The sequence below is a fragment of the Lithobates pipiens genome, unplaced genomic scaffold, assembly GCF_037356315.1.
Source record: "Lithobates pipiens isolate NorthernLeopardFrog02 unplaced genomic scaffold, aLitPip1_a1.2 Scaffold_27, whole genome shotgun sequence".
NCBI classification, from domain to species: Eukaryota; Metazoa; Chordata; class Amphibia; order Anura; family Ranidae; genus Lithobates; species Lithobates pipiens.
Genome location: NW_027507788.1, coordinates 177175759 through 177193206, shown reverse-complemented (window position 1 = coordinate 177193206; position 17448 = coordinate 177175759).

Below are 17448 nucleotides of genomic sequence, written 5' to 3'. Positions count from 1 at the left end.
TAAAAATCACTGATCGCCGCCATTACTAATAAAAAATAATTATTAATAAAAATGCCATAAAACTATCCCCTATTTTGTAAACGCTATAACTTTTGTTCAAACCAATCAATAAACGCTTATTGCAATTTTTTTATTTTTTTTACCAAAAATATGTAGAAGAATACAATCGCCCTAAACTAAGGAAAACTTTTTTTTTTTTTTGGGGGGGGGATATTTATTATAGCAAAAAGTAAAACATAATGAGTTATTTTCAAAATTGAACATTAAATGCTCCTTTAAAAACTAAAATAATGTAATTAGATTTACTTGCTAGAGAAATTTTATATAATTGAATTTATTTAAATAATTGTAACTGGTGCCTTGAGAGTTTTTAAGATGGCAATGGAAGTGATGTCAAGTTACAACTACAGTCTGAATTTCAAGCCAGGCAGTATAAATGTTTTTATATATATATATATATATATATATATATATATATATATGGAAAAGAATATTTGTTTAATAAAAAACTATTTAAAAAAAAAAGTCGACTAAACTTCAGATATAATTTTTCAGGTGTGCATATGATAAATATTATGTAAGTTTAATTAAATGCTAGTAGCGACAGGACCTTCAAGGTGTATACACTATATTCAGTTATCTCAATGGGGCACCATCTGTACTGTGAGAGCAACTTGAAAACTTGAAGATCTCCCCCTTCACCAGGGAGGTAGGAGGGGATGGGACGTTCAATGTACCGCTAGAGAGAGTACAGTCAATATAAGTATAAACTATAAGTCTATTAACAAAGTAAAAAACACAATAACCGGTACCATGTGCCCATATCCTCAAACATATATATTATAAATGGCATAAATACTGTAGATACAAAAATTTGAAAAAAAGTTTAACACTTCTAGGCATTTATTAACTCTCAGGCCGCGTACACACGCGCGGACTGTTCGCCCAACTTTGTCCGTCCAACAGTTTCAGCAAACAGTCCGCTCAAAATTAGCATGGACGGACATGCCCACACACGACGAACGAACAGTTTGCTGAAACCGTGCGCGATGACGTGAACAGCACGTACGACGGGACGAAAAATACGACGTCCTATACACTGCATTATAGCTTTCGGCGTGAAAATCCTTTCTGAGCATGCGCGCAACTTTGTTTGACGAACAAGCCTACACACGAGCGGGCTGTTCGCTGAAACAAGGTTTCAGCGGACAGTTTTTCGGAATTTCCGAAAAACCTTGTCCGTCCAACTGTCCGCTGAAACTGTCCGCTGAAAGCCCACACACGAGCGGACTGTCCGCCCAAACACTGTTCAGCGGACAAAGTTGGGCGAACAGTCCGCCCGTGTGTACGCGGCCTCAGAGATTACAGTCATACCCAGATAGTGCCTTAATGTGAAATTGTATTTTTTTTCTCAAGAAAGATTGCCCCATATTTTTTCAGGCATCATCCAAGGCCAACATCTACTTCATGGACTGAGATGACACAATAAAGTAAATCCCAATTCTTGGCTGTGTTTCCAAATGCCTTGCACAAATCTTCCCCTACTGCAAACTTTTGCCTTCTGACTTTCTAAAGATGCAATGGGGGGGGGGGGGGGACATGCTTCATCCTGCCTGATGACACCAGACTGATGAAGGAGACAGGCTAACTCTTGAAATGTTCTTCACCACTTTTCTATGTTTCTATTTTTTTTTTTTTTTGCAAGATTGTACTGAAATAAATGATGATGCTTTACTTATCTATTTAATCTTCTCTTCACACATTCAAATATTTTAGTTTTAGGCTATCCTAAAAGAAGCTTGAGTGTAGGCAGGTACAGTTAGCCACTTTGCCACTAGGGGGCTCTGTACCAGAATAGTTCCTGGTACAGCAGATAGCGACACTAGGTGTTAGACTTCTTTTAGGTAGAGTCCTCCCACAAGTGATATCAGGGGTGAGTCAGCTCCCACATATAAGCTAGGTCGAGAAGGGACACAGAGAGTCTTGAGGCATGGGAGCCAAACACCCCACACCTTTGAGCATGTAATCTACAAACGTGGGCCCTAGACAGGGCAGGAGGCTGGGTGGAGTGGACCTGTATGCAATAGGAGCCAGCTGTAGACATTCTTTCCCTGAAGGAGGTGGGGACTAGGGCGGATTGCAATTGCCTAGGCTTATGACATCATGCACGGCTCTATCTGTCACTCTTGTCTGCAAGCAAGAGAGGGGGGTGAGTCATAAGAGGACCAATGAGAGCTGCAGAGCTGGAGGTGTGCCTCTGTGTATCTATCTATGTAAATCCAGGAAGTGAACAGGCAGCAGCTTCAGCTGCCCACAGCTAAACTGGATGCAGCCAGACTCAGTGGTGGGAGATTTCTACAGCATATTTGGCAAGTACAGAATTGCAGTATATATAAAATAATATGCAAAGTTCTTGGAGGGAAGCTTCAGAAGTTTTTATTACAAATTATGTGAGCAGACTGTAGTTCCTCTTTAAACATGTACTAAAATGCTTATTAATATAGAACCCCCCCCCCTCCCCCCCAACTCGAATCATTACATACTGGTACTGATACTGGTAAAAAATACTGTGGGGAGAAAGTTAGAAAAATATACTTACCTTCCACCAGTACGCCTGTTTGCAAAATTAGAGCATTTCCAGGATTTGGCAGAAGGATCATGACATCCCCTTCACAGTGAGGTAAGGTAGGTATGTTTCTTAACCTGTTTCCCACATTTTTTTTAAGCTATCATCTGGTTTGAGATGGTGGGAAGCTTGATATGGATAATCAGACCTTACATTATAGTGCAAGATCCACTTTAATGTGAAACACCCACATAGCTCCTGGCAGATCATGCAATCTTTGTCTAGGCTTTAGGCCACATCAGGGAGCTCAGGAGTAGCAGTCATTTTTATTCCTGGCAAGAGGCTGCACTAAAAATTAAAACCTGATTTGGTAATGCTGACTTTTGCCTTGTTGATTCATTCAAAGTGTGAATTTTAATATGAATTTAATTACTTTAAATTATAAATACTTTATTATAATATAAACAGTTTGTTTTACCTTAACAAGTATATAAGATTAATAGGCTTCAGATGTTCATTTTACTGGCCTATCCATTGGAGAACACTCAAAGTTCTTACTTATTCGGTGAATACTGAAGAAAAAAAAATACCTATCCATAGCAGTTGGGTATTTCCAAGGATAACTTCCAAAATTACCATGGTTATGCAAGGCAACCATCCTAACTTGTTTCTACTGCTAAGTATGAAGCATTTCATCAGGACATACTTTAGCCAAATAGAGATTTATGGGCAAGTGGAAGAGACTATCAGAGCTCACGGAGTGTCTTATGAAAAAAATTTGGAGTGCAAGATAGGTCTACTTGGTTCCTCGTCATGTTCTTGAAGTTCTGTGGAGTTCCATTGCCAACTCATTTACAATGGAATGGAAAAAAGCCATTCGAGAGATTGTTTTCTGAAGCCTGTACTTTTTTTCCCATCCTTGATTAGCAGGAGCCAGCAATGATTTGTGCATTGGGAAAACCTATGTGAGCGTTTCCCAGAACTTTCCAGACGATCATCTTTTGCTTCAAATAAGATGGGCATTTCAGCCCATGTGGTCCAAATATTTTGCATTACAGTTTCTATTCAACAGTGTTCCTTGTCCAGATGATTCCCAGAAAAGACACATATTTTTCAATGAACCTTTAGAATCCAAGGTTAATAGGATACAGATAACCACAAGCGTAATCCTATTAACCCATCTGGTACTACAAAGACCTGCGCTGAAGCGTGCTTGCCCTGGACTCGAACAAGCTCATCTCTCTGAAGGAGTTACAGCAGTATGGCAAGCCGACCATTTATCACTCCATAGAAGGATGCCCTGCTTCCTCTCCTGTACTCATGCCAAGATTTGTCGATTAATCAGTTAGCCATTTCTTATTTCAGACATTTTCTTTTTTTCTTTTTATCAATTGTATGACATTCCTTTACAAGTTTGTCTTAGGGTGTAATGCAAAACTTTAAGCAAATAAAATCCTGCAGTCCATTGATGTACAAAAATCAAATCAGTTTTTTTTTGTGGACTTTGCATAAACAAATGCAAGGTGTAGTTAATGTCTAGCCTCTCCCTTCTCCAAACAAAATAAAAAAAATCTAAACATCAAAAAAAATTAAACTTCAGGAGAATTATTTTTTTTTTTTTAAATAATTACCTTACACCCAACTACAGATATTTTTATTTGCTTTTAAATCTTTACTCTTCGAGCACCCTGCTTCAATAATGGGGTTAATTTTCCAAAGGCAAGCAGAATGTGCTCTCTGCAAGCACAGTTGCTTCAGAGCTTAGTAAATGAGGAAACGCTCTGACTTCCATCATCCAATCATGTGTAAGCAGAAAATAATAATTTCCTTGCAGGTTGATTGGGTATTATTTGCAAAGTTAAGCTTCATCTCATTTACTAAGCTCTGGAGCAACGGCACTTGCAAAGTGCAGGGTCTATTTGTCTGTAGTAAATAAGTAAATCAATCCCTTAGGCTGGATTCACACCTATGCATTTTTAGTGCTTTTTGCATTTTGCAGATTTGTACTACAGTCCATCCACCATGGTTTCCTATGGAACACGTTCTGTTGTGCAAATCTGCAAAATGCAAAAAGCACTAAAAATGCATAGGTGTGAATCCAGCCTAAGTCTCCATGCTGAAGGATCTTCTTGCAAGATCTGGTATTCTTTCCTTTCCCAGGGTCCCTATGTGGGCACATCAGAAATGGGGATGCAAGGTACATTTCCTTTCCTTTTTTCTCCTATTTTTCTCTATTTTTCTCCTATTTTTCTCTATAGTTTTTAATTTTGCTTCTTTTATTTGGGCAAATGCTATAGGAAATAGGCATTTTGAAGCAAGGTATGATTTAAAGTTTATTTCCTGGCAAATACCATGCCAAACCCTCCCGCCCTCCCATACCCTATTCCCACTCCTGAAGTTTCAGTTTGAGTTTTAATATCTTCCTGCAATTAAATGGAAAGTGAGATCCTCTCAAATATACAAAAAATAAATAAACCAACTTTATTAAAAGTGTGTGTGCACCGCACCAAAACCAGAGGAGACTCATCACTTTCATATTTATATGTGCCAGAATCACCATAGCCAGAAATTGGAGGTCAGCTGCCATCCTATTTGACCAACTTAAGTGTAAGCTTGACCAGTGTAGCCCAAATGTCCCCTTTTTCTTAACTTGTTACCATTTTTGCTCCACCCCTCTCATTATCCCTATAATAATGAGACCACATTTTCTTCTTGGAGTAAAATGGCCACAACAGCCTTTATTAACACAACCAAAAATTACTCACTCCAATATATATATATATATATATATATATATATATATATATATATATATATATATATATATATAAATATATATATATATAAATATATATATAAATATATATATATATATATATATATATATATATATAACCACAACAAACATTAAACAAACTTTTGCTAAACCCAGTCTGGTGATCTCTGACGGTGACCCACTTTACCACATAACACCACCTCACTGCGGTACCTTTAACATAACAGGCCTCGGGCTGTGACCGCTCGGAGAAAACCCCTTCCTGCAGTGAAACCATCCCAGTATTCCATCCACCGTTCAGGAATACACCGGAGGGGCCCATATTACCAATGAGCCCCCCACCCCTTTCAGATCACCTCTGTTTACCGCCACCGTCAAAGACCACCAGAAAGATAACGCTGCAGCCCCCACAAGGGCCAATTTCTGCTGCCGTGACGACCGCCAATCTTCCACTGAAAGAAAACACTAGCAGGAAAAACACCAACAAACAATGATCCTAAAAAACCTAGGGAGGGAGGGTGGAAAAGCTGCCTCCTTCCGTTTATTCTCCACGCACTGAGACCCCGGGCCAGCCCACTTTTATACTGCTCTGCCCCTCTTTGCTCCTGGCTCTCACCTGGCCTCCACCCCTTGGACTGCTTAACCCCTTCCTGGTTCCCTCGGACACACGGTCATGTCCACCCCTGCATTACCCCTCCCTGCAGTCTGTTCATTCTCGGGGCTCTCTTTCCTGGCTCATGGTCAATGAAAGGCTCTCGGCAGTCTTGAATGACAAAATAAAGGTTTTCGAAAAAAGTCAGGTGTCTGTGGATCAGGAATTTGACTGGAGACCCCCAAGTGGCTCCCGTCTGGACCTTTGGGTGGCGTGGACCAGAGCTTGGAGGTCTTCCCACTCCCCCCTCTCTTTTCTCTCCTTTCTTCTCCCCGCTTTTCTTCCTCTTTGCTGAATTATGTGCTCGACAGGTATTGAAACGTAAGAAAACAGAAAAACAGAAAAGTATGTGTGAACCATGCTGGAGCATCTTGCACAACTTGGTATTCTCTTCTTTGTCAGGGTCCCGTGTGAATGCAAAGTGAATTGCTGTGGCGTGTATGAGCGCATCAGAAATGAGGATGTAAGGTACTTTTTTTTTTCTTTTCTTTTTTTCCCTAATGTTTAATTTTTTTTTTTTTTTATCTTTTTCATTTTTGTTTTTTTGTTTGAGGGTGATGCTATAGGAAATAGGCTTTTTCAATCAAGGTATGATTTAAAGTTTATTTTCCACCCTCCCGAACCCTCTCCCCACTCCTAAAGTTTCAGTGCGAATTTTGATATCTTTCTGCAATTGAAAAATTTCTAGGAAATTGACATCCTCTCCAATACAAAAAAAATAAATAAAAAAAAATAACTTGACTTTATTAAAAGTGTTTGTTTTTAATCCTGACAGTTTTTGTGTCCAGGAGGTAGATTCCTCCTCTCTATGCCTCCTGGTGGTCATTGTCACCAGGACTGAAAGTAACGGAAAAGCCAAAATCTTAAAATGTCACCGGAACAGTAATAAAGGGGAAATCTGTAAAACTGTATGTAGCCATACCCCCTTGGGGGTTGCAGAAAGTTCTGGTTCACTCGTCACCCTGCCCAGCCCAACGTCAATCTTACAGTCACTCAGTAACACAAACCAGTTCACAGCTTGTTTTGTTTTGTTTTATTGAGGGGATTAAACTTGGATGGGTATTAGGGGGATTATGTGATGCCCAGGATTTTATACTAAACAACATCGGGACTATTATGTATACTCCTGTCAGAAACCATGGAATCAGGCCCTGACAGAAGTACAGTTAAATCACACTTGTTTAATAATAAAAGTAAAAAGAACAATCGTAGTAAAAACATAGCCAAAGTAGCTGGCCAAGCCAGAAGTCAAGGATCAATGTAGTGGAACAGCAAGCAGGATCTGGAGTCAGCAGGGATGTCAGCAAAGCAAGTCTTGAACAGGATTGCAGGAGATCATTTCTGTGATGTTGACCAAGGCGAAGGCAGAGATCCTCTGGACTGGACAGCTTAAGTAGGCAGGACTGATGAGCAGGATATCATCAACAGCTGAGTAACTGTGGAGAGATAGGAGCTGGCAATTAGCCGACAGCTGAGCGGCCAGCTCAGAGAAGAAAGGGCTGAGCTCAGTCCTGACAACTCTCTGTACACACACCTCCATTTTCTCTCCAGCACTTGGCTTGCTGGGTAGGCCTGACGCTACTTCTGCCAGGCCTCACTGAACTGCCTTTTGTGGGCAGGGGCTGTGGGCCCCTGTGGCGTAGAACAGTGTAGGTGCTAGTAATGCTCTCTTCAGCTTCCACTCCCAGATAGCTTTCTTCAGGTCCTGCCAGCCAGCCTGGCTGCAAAGAGCCCTTTACACTACCCTTCTCCACAGTATTGTCACCACTAGTTCTGCAGCCATCTCTCAAACTGCAATCTCCCTGTTCTCTCAGGTGTGCCTCCCCAGTCCTCCCGACTGTGCTCACTCACCAGCCCTCCTGGTTGTGATCCATAGTCCTCCTGGAGACTCTTATGCCACATACACACGATCGGAATTCCGGCCAGAAAAAGACAGATGAGAGCTTTTCATCGGAAAATGTGACCGTGTGTATGCTCCATCGGGATTTAGCTGTCCGAATTTCCAACAGCCAAAAATTGATAGCATGTTCTCAATTTTCCCGTCGGAAAAACTTTCTATCTGAAATTCTGATCGTGTGTATGCAATTTCGACACACCAAAAAACATGCATGCTGAGATTCCACTACGAGACGGAAGTTATTGGCTACTGGCTATTCAACTTCCTTTTTCTAGTCCCGTTGTACGTGTTGTACCTCATCGCGTTCTAAACGATCGGAATTTGGTGTGACTGTGTGTAGGCAAGACAGCTTGAGCGGAATTCTGTCGGGAAAGCCATCAGAGCTTTTTCTGATGAGAATTGCGTTCGTGTGTATGCGGCATTAGAGTGTTCTCTCCCACTGCTCTCTCTCCTGCTCTCTCATGTGCCTCTGATTTCGGGATCCCTTTACTCCTCCTGGATGCACCCGAGCCCCTGCCCAGGGCCAACCTCCTCAGACTGGGGAACCCCCCCGTGGGCCCAACAGTCTCCACCCAACAACTCCCCAGCTGGGCAGATCACAGGTATTTAAAGAGGCCTGCCCCTTGCCAATCCAAGTTGGGGATTGGTCAAGGCTGCCCAGATACATCAGGCAGCGTCACCTCTCCTCTCTACTCTCCTTCCAGGACCTTTTGGAACAGGGATATGCAATTAGAGGATCTCCAGCTGTTGCAGAATTACAGGCATAGAAAGACTGTGATAGCCACAAGCATGACAGGCAGAGGCATGATGAGACTTGTAGTTTTGCAACAGCTGGACGCCCACTAATTGTATATCCCTGTTATAGAAGGAAGGGGGAGGTGATGCCACCTGTCAGTCACCTAACTTTCTCCTTGAGCCACTCCCAGCCCAGAATGAAAACAAACAGGCCTAGCCACCAGCTAGGCCTGCCCACATTTTTCTACCCTGTCACAAGTTTTCACTTCTAGCGCTTGCTAACTAGAGGATGCTACATTTACAAAGAGGAGGCAGGAGGAGTGGAGCTAAGCTAGACATTAATAGCAAAGTTTGAAACTGTATGGTGGAAATCTTCCAACAGGGACACTTAATCGTAAAGAAAACTGTCTAAAATGTGATTTAATTTATTTTGCAGAGGTTTCTTTTCCCTTCCTTATATACCAAATGTGCAGCGCTAAAAATAAATAAAGTAAATTTAAAAAATGAATATAAAACTAATAACTCATACTTATATCCTATAATGTGAAAAAAACATAAGTTTTATATATTTTTTTTAATTTACTTTATTTATTTTTAGCACCACAGATTTTGTATATCAGTTTGTATTATTCACATTTGGGAAGTGTGGGTAGTGTTGGTAGCTGTTTATTTTTATTTACTTGTATTTTTCTCTTTATTTATTTTTATTTCTATTTTTATTTTTATTTTGACATTTATTTTTTATTTTTTTTAGTTTTTTATTTGGGCTGCAGTTTGGCAGCTCACAAGGTTATACCTACTTCTTTTCACTTCCTGCTGTATTTGTGTGGTAGGAAGTGAAGATAATGCTTCCCAATCAGACACAAACTGCAAAAAAAAAAAAAAACATTCTTTTCTCTATCCAAAACTAAAAAAGGTTTAAATTTAAATATTATATTAATAAAAGTTAAATAATAATAATAATAATAGTAAAATGTGTAAAGAAAAAGAAATCATGATTTCATACCAATGTCAGTACTTAGCTGAAATTGATTGACGACTATGTATTATTGCTTTTTTAATTAACCACTTCCCGACCAGCGCACGACGATGTACGTCGACAGAATGGCACGGGCAGGCATATTGGCGTACAGGTACGTCCAATATTCAATGCCGCCTTGCCATCGGGAGCGCGCCGCCGGCGGCGTGCTCCCGCGCTGGTCGGGACCCCCGTGAGTCCGGTCGCGGGACCCGCGGACTCGATCGCCGCGGACATCCCCACGATCGTCTCACGGAGCGGCCGAATGGAGGAAATGCTGTGTAAACAACATTTCTCCATTCTGCCTAGCAACTAGTGACGCTGATCTCTGCTCCATGTGATTGGAGCAGAGATCAGTGTTCACTAAATGAAAGCCCAACCCCCCCACAGTTAGTAACACACCCCTAGGAACACTTAACCCCTACACTGCCACCCACTGGTTAACCCTTTCACTGCCAGTGTCATTTACACAGGAATCACTGCATTTATATAGCAGTGATTACTGTATAAATGACAATGGTCCCAAAAATGTGTCAAAAATGTCCGATGGGTCCCCCACAATGTCGCAGTCACAATAAAAATCGCTGATCGCCGGCATTACTAGTAAAAAAAAAATAATAAAAAATTATTAATAAAAATGCTATAAAACTATCCCTATTTTGTAAACGCTATAACTTTTGCGCAAACCAATCAATAATCGCTTATTGCGATTTTTTTTACCAAAAATATGTAGAAGAATACGTATCGGCCTAAACTGAGGGAAAAAAATGTTTTTTTATATATTTTTGGGGGATATTTATTATAACAAAAAGTAAAAAAGAATGTTTTTTTTTCAAAATTGTCGCTCTATTTTTGGTTATAGCGCAAAAAATAAAAACCGCAGGGGTGATCAAATACCACCAAAAGAAAGCTCTATTTGTGGGAAAAAAAGGACGTCAATTTTGTTTGGGAGCCACGTCGCACGACCGTGCAATTGTCAGTTAAAGCGACGCAGTGCCGAATCGCAAAAAGGGGTCTGGTCTTTGACCAGCAAATTGGTCCGGTCTGCAAGTGGTTAACTAGGTACCATTCATAGCTATGTGTGTTTTGCAATATATACAAATGTTCATTTTCTGTAATGTTCCTATAAATGTATGATAGATTCCTATGTATACCATTTCTATTTTGTAAAAATTAAAGTTTCCTATGATCTAAATTTTATCTTTAATGCCTAATTTTCTGTATATGTTATAAATTTTCCTTATTTTGAGAAAAATGTAAGTGTGAAAGCTGTAAAACATACATAGCAATGATCTTTATAGTGACATTCCAGCAAAAAAATTCCCTCAAATGCCAATAAATAAAGCGTGAAAACTTCCTCATACTTCCAGTAAGTGGCATCCTTCCTCCAAAATTCAGTGTTGTTCAAGCTTCAGTGCTAATGGAATCCTGTATTTAACACTTCAAAGATGACTGTTAATGAAACAAGTTGGAAATAAAAGGAAATACATGTTATGTTACCAAATATACTGAATTTAAATAAGGCTTTATTTGGAAATGTATTGTAAGTTAGACAGACTACAATAAAAGGATAGCACTATTAATATACTGTATATTATAGTGTAAGAATATTATCTAGACATGTGCAATTCATTTAGTTCCAAATTAATTTTTCAACAAAATTCGTTAATTTGGAAATATCTGAATTAATGAAAACCCATTTAATTAATTTTTCCGAAGTTTGAAAATCCGAAAAATCGAAAATTTGAAAATTTTGAAGTTCGAAACTTCAGAAATTCGAAAATCCATAAATTCGAAAATACGAAAATAATAACGAAAATAAGAATGCAAATCTGAAACTTTGAAAAACAGAAAATTAGAAAATCGGAAATAATAACTAACCAGTAATAACTATTACTAACTATTAAATTATAGGTATTGGCATTTCCTTTCCTTTCAAATTTGAACTTAATGAATACAAATTCATCCAAAGTTAAGAATTATAAGAATTATACAAAATAACGACAGCCCCATCTAAACGAATGGAATGTAACAAATTAATAATAATAAAGAATAATAATAATAATTATAATACAAAATTTTATTATTATTATTTACTACTAATTTGTGACGTTCCATTTGTTTAGATGCGGCATTCATTATTTTGGATAATTTGCATTTTTGGATAAATTCATATTTGTTGCATTCATTAACAGACAAATTTGAAAGGAAATTCCAATACCTATAATTTAATAGTTAGTTATTATTAGTTTTTCAAATTTTTGGATTTCCTTTCTTATTTTTGGATCTTTGTTCTTTCAAATTTTCGGATTTTCTTTCTTATTTTGGGATTTTCAAATTTTCTAATTTCTGAATTTTCGGATTTCCGAATTTTCTAATTTCCAAATTTTAGAATTTTCAAATTTCCCGAATTGTAGATTTTTCGAATTTATGAATTAATTAATGAATAATTTCGATCAAAACAAATGTCCCAAAAAAATTGAATGAAACAAAAACAAATTTTTTGGCAGTGCACATGTCTAATTATCTTTTCTCCTAAACTATTGCATATAAATGTTTTATGTTTAGTGCTAGTGACCAGCAGGTGGCAGACTGATCCCTATGGTCTCTGCAGGCGCTTTGTTACTTTTGGGTGCTAAAAATAGATATGGGTGGATTAAGAGGAGAATCCCATAGTTATATTGCAGATGCTGCCTAAATCCTGCAGTCAGTGCTGAATTTTTCTTATTAGAAAGCCAAGCTTGCTTTGCACATTGCGTGTCATTAATGTGCCCAATTACCCCCATACCTTTCCCACAAAAACATGTCCACATGTCCAGTGATCCAGCGGTGTTCTGTAGGGATCCACTGCCCTGCTGCAGCATACTGGTTCCTGCACTATTATTCTTATCTGTGATGTCATCAGGAAACTGGGATCTTACAGCCAGCCCCCGCCAATGATGCCATGTGCTGCACAGACTCAATAGGGGGCCTGCTGTAAGTACCAGAAAGAGACAACCGATGTGCCATGGTGCATGCACAGTAGAATACCACATAGTCTCCTGGAATGGGTATTCCAGAGGCTGCGGACAAGTGCCCCATCAAAGATAATAAAATAAAAAAACAAATTATAAAGAAAATTGCAATTTTAGGAGCAGTATGGGACTTGTGATGAGATAGTGGAAGGTGACTAGGGAGGGTGAAAGTCTGCTTTAAGGTCCATTTTAGGGATCAGCTTTGCCACCGGAAGCAGCTCATGATCTCCCGTGAATGATGGGTGCGTTGGGGAAGAGCTGTTATCACCGATCTCCTTTGTATTGATTTTTAGCTGACAGCCGCTTCTCCTTCTTTCCCTCCCGCGGCTGTTAGCTAAAAAGCTATACAGGGGTATCGGTGTTCCAAGCTGTCCCTCCTGACACACAGATCATTCCCAGCTGCTCTGTGTGCTCCTCCCCCGGCCCCCTCCATGTCCTTCTACACCCACATTCTCCTCCGGCACCCTTCATGTCCTTCTCCACCCCCGTTCTCCTATGGCCCCCTCCATGTACTTCTCTTCCCCTGTTCTCCTCCGGCCCCCTCCATGTACTTCTCCACCCCATTCTCCTCTGGCTCCCTCCATGTACTTCTCCGCCCCCCGTTCTCCTCCGGCCCCCTCCATGTCCTTCTCTACCCCCATTCTCCTCCAGCCCCCTCCATGTCCTTCTCCACCCCCGTTCTCCTTCGGCCCCCTCCATGTCCTTCTCCACCCCCATTCTCCTCGGGCACCCTCCATGTCCTTCTCTAACCCCGTTCTCCTCCAGCACCCTCCATGTCCTTCTTCACCCTCGTTCTCCTCCGGCACCCTCCATGTCCTTCTCCACTCCGTTCTCCTCCAGCACCCTTCATGTCCTTCTCCACTCCGTTCTCCTCCGGCCCCCTCCATGTCCTGTGATAATCGAGCAAAGTAAACTTTGGGGGAGGGTAGAGTTTGCGGGCGTGAAGCGCCACCTCCCTGAGTTTCTGCAGGTTGAGATGTCTGCAATCCTAAACCCCACCAGAGTCATGTGGGAGGAAGAGGAGTGGGTCACATGCTGCACCACACATAGAAGTACCAGGTATATATTTTCCCTCCTGGAACTCAAATCAGAAGAGAGCAAAGAGGAGATGAATATGTGTAGCTTAAAAGTGATGCTAATGCTAAGGGGTGAACCTGTTGTTTTTCATGGGAAAGCTCTAGTGTAGGAAGACTGGAACAGTTTATGGTTCACGATTGGGAACCATGAAGTAAGTTAGCACAGAAAAGAGGCTTTACTCACTGACAATGTGCAGCCTCCTGCAAAGTAGTCCAGCATCCACTCCAAAGAACTCTGGGGACAAGCAGCCCCCTCCTACTCACAACTCACAGATCCATCCCACAGGGGAAAAGATAATCTCCCCAGGACACCAGACTATTTAACAGCAACCTTACCGCCATCTGGGCACGCATTCCCAAGGATTGGCTAAGCACTGCTCTATATTTAGTTATTTTGTTTTAGTTTATTTTGAACATTTAAAAAAACATACAAAATAAAGGAAGTAATCATTCCGTAGTAGACAATCACAAAACAACTAGTTACAAGAAAAGACAAAAAAAGTAAATTTAGTTCACATATCCGAAAAGGAGTGGGAAGAAGTACAAACGTATTAAATCCCACCCCTTCTCCATAATTTATAAAAAAACGATCACTATGCAACGTCCCATCGCTATAAAGTCATACAATAATTAATACAATTTGAATTAATTCAAATATAATATACTAATTACCAATATTTAGGCTGGTCATTTGAATTCTCGCTCCCTAAGTTCCAGAAACTTTTTCTGGAGGCAGGGGGGAGCAATCAAACTCACAGCCTGTGAATCCCTGAAGACCAGATCCAACAATCACTGCTCCTCTGATTACAGCAGAACCAAAAAAATTTATTTACCAAGTGGCCTAACTAGGAAAGCACTACATCTGCAACATTCTTTAGTCATTTATTTCCAGTTATATATACAGTACAATTTATTGATCACACCTTTTTTCAGTAAGGGTGTTCCCTGTGATTATTTCAAAAGTTCTTCCATGGTAAACAGGTTGACAAAGAGAGTCTTAAAAACTGGGAATGTGCCTGGAAATTCAATTCAACAATCAAATTTTATATTCCGTTTTTGTCAAAACAGCAAAAGATGTAAAAGTGTGGTTTTGATTGGCCACAGGGAAATGGAATCAAATTTTAACCTGATCCAAGTTGGCATAGAAATGGAGTCACTTTCGACAAGATTGCCCTAGATTGTTTCCATTTCCAAAAATACCAAGTTGTACCGGCGCTCAACCTCCCCTTGCTGTGCTTGAGGGTCCGCTGCAATCCCAGTCTTAGCCCCCCCCCCTCCCAGAAAAACCAGGGTAAGTGGATGATGTATATGTATATCTTTAGGGGATTGCGCCTCCCACTCACTATTTATACTACCCCCTTCTCAATAGAATATGCTTAATAATACTTATATTCACTAAATAATCACTGTGCCCCCATATTATCCAAAATATATACACAAGACATTAATTTATAATTGCAAAAAATATAGCGTTTTTTGCAATTATAAATTCATGTCTTGTGTATATATTTTGGATAATATGGGGGCACAGTGATTATTTAGTGAATATAAGTATTATTAAGCATATTCTATTGAGAAGGGGGTAGTATAAATAGTGATTGGGAGGCAAAATCCCCTAAAGATATACATGTTTCCATTTCCAGTACATCTTAAATCGATCACAGTTAAAATGACCTGCATTAAAGGTGCATTTTATTTATACCAGCCCAGTTTTGACTTCAGAATCAAACAAGTTCTGGTGGTCAATCACACTCGTGGATGGAGGATTGCTTCGTTTTGACTATTAAGTTATTTAGAGTGGAGGGCCACCCTGAAAAACAAAAGTACATTAAAATTTTGCAAAAAATCAGGAAAAATGAAAAAAATTTTTTTTTTTAAATTTACCAGAAATGCCTGTTGCTAGGCATATCATCTTAATCTGCCTCTTCCTACTCCGCGGTGATGCGGTCTTCTCTCCTCCTTACGGTGTCTTCGGGGGAATGGGACTCCACTGCCTGTTTCCCTTAGTTGGAATGGCGGCGCCAGGACCCGAGAGCCAAGGGACGGGTAAGCCTCGGGCGGCCGACATCGCGGGCGCCCTGGACAGGTAAGTCTGCTTATTAAAAGTCAGCAGCTACAGTGTTTGCAGCTGTTGACTTAAAATTTTTTTTTTTTAAGCTGGCCCTCCTCTTTAACCACTTACAGCCCGGAAGATTTCCCTCCTTAATGACCAGGCCATTTTATGCGATACGTTACTGCGCCGCTTTTACTGACAATGGTGCAGTCGTGCGACTTTGTACCCAAACAAAATTTGCATCCTTTTTTTTCTTGCAAATAGAGTTTTCTTTTGGTGGTATTTGATCACCTCTGTGGTTTTTATTTTTTTGCGCTATAAGCAAAGAAAGAGCGACAATTTTGAAAAAAATAAAATAAAATTATGTTTTACTTTTTGCTATAATTAACATCCAAAAAAAATAAAAATAAAATAAAAAAACGAATTTCTTTACCAGTTTAGGCCAATATGTATTCTTCTACATACTTTTGGTATGGTAAAAAGGGTATATTGATTGGTTTGCGCAAAAGTTACCACGTCTACAAAACAGGGGATAGATTTATGGCATTTTGTTATTATTATTATTATTATTTTTTTACCAGTCTGTGATTTTTAGTGGGACATTGTGGCGGACAGGCTGGACACTTTTGTGGGACCATTGACATTTATACAGCAATCAGTGCTATAAAAATGCACTGATTACTTTGTAAATGTCACTGGCAGGGAAGGGTTTAACACTAGGGGGCAATCAAGGGGTTAAATGTGTTCCCGGGAGGTGATTTTAACTGTGGGGGGGATGGGTCTCACTGGAGGAGGAGAGAGATATCTGTTCCTGATCACTAAGAACAGCAGATCTCTCTCTCCTCCCATTTTAGAATGGGGATGTGTCTGTTTACATTGACAGATCCCCGTTCTAAAAGGGGAGGAGAGAGAGATCTGCTGTTCCTAGTGATCAGGAACAGAGATCTCTCTCCTCCTCCAGACCGACCCATCATCCCACAGTTAGATCCCCATTTTGGCTCTTTCCAGTGATCACGGGTGGCCAGCGAACATTGCAGTCGCCAGCCACGCGTATTAGGTCCCCCGCCGTGCAGCGGGTGCGTCCGTGTATGCGCCTGCTTTGGCTCTTAAAGTGGTTTTAAACCCTTTACAACCACTTTTTACTACAGGCAAGCCTACAATTAGACTTACCTGTAGCTACACTTGATATCTCCTAAACCTGTATGATATCCCTTTATTTGGATGTGCCAATGTCAACGTACGTGCTGTTGTTTTAGTTAGACTGTGCCATTACCAGTGGCTCCTGCGCACTTGGGTCGGATTGACGTCATCGCAGCTCTGGCCAATCACAGTGCCAGAGTGGCGATACCCGGAAGTAACACCCAGGATCTATGTCGGCCGCCGGAGCAGTGAACAAAGACCGCTGGGGAGGCTTTGAGCTCAGGTAAGTAATTCATAATGAGCTAGTATGCTATGCATACTAGCTCATTATGCCTTTGTCTTGCAGTTTTTTCTTTTTTTGGAGTTTTTTTTTTTAGGTTTTAAAACCACTTTAAAGGAGCCGACGTACAGCAATGGCAATTTGCGGGAACGAGCTGACCTGCTGCAGTATATTGACGGCGGCTGGTCGGGAAGCGGATAGTAAATGTGGTTCTTGGTGCATCAAAATTGGTTGAAATTGA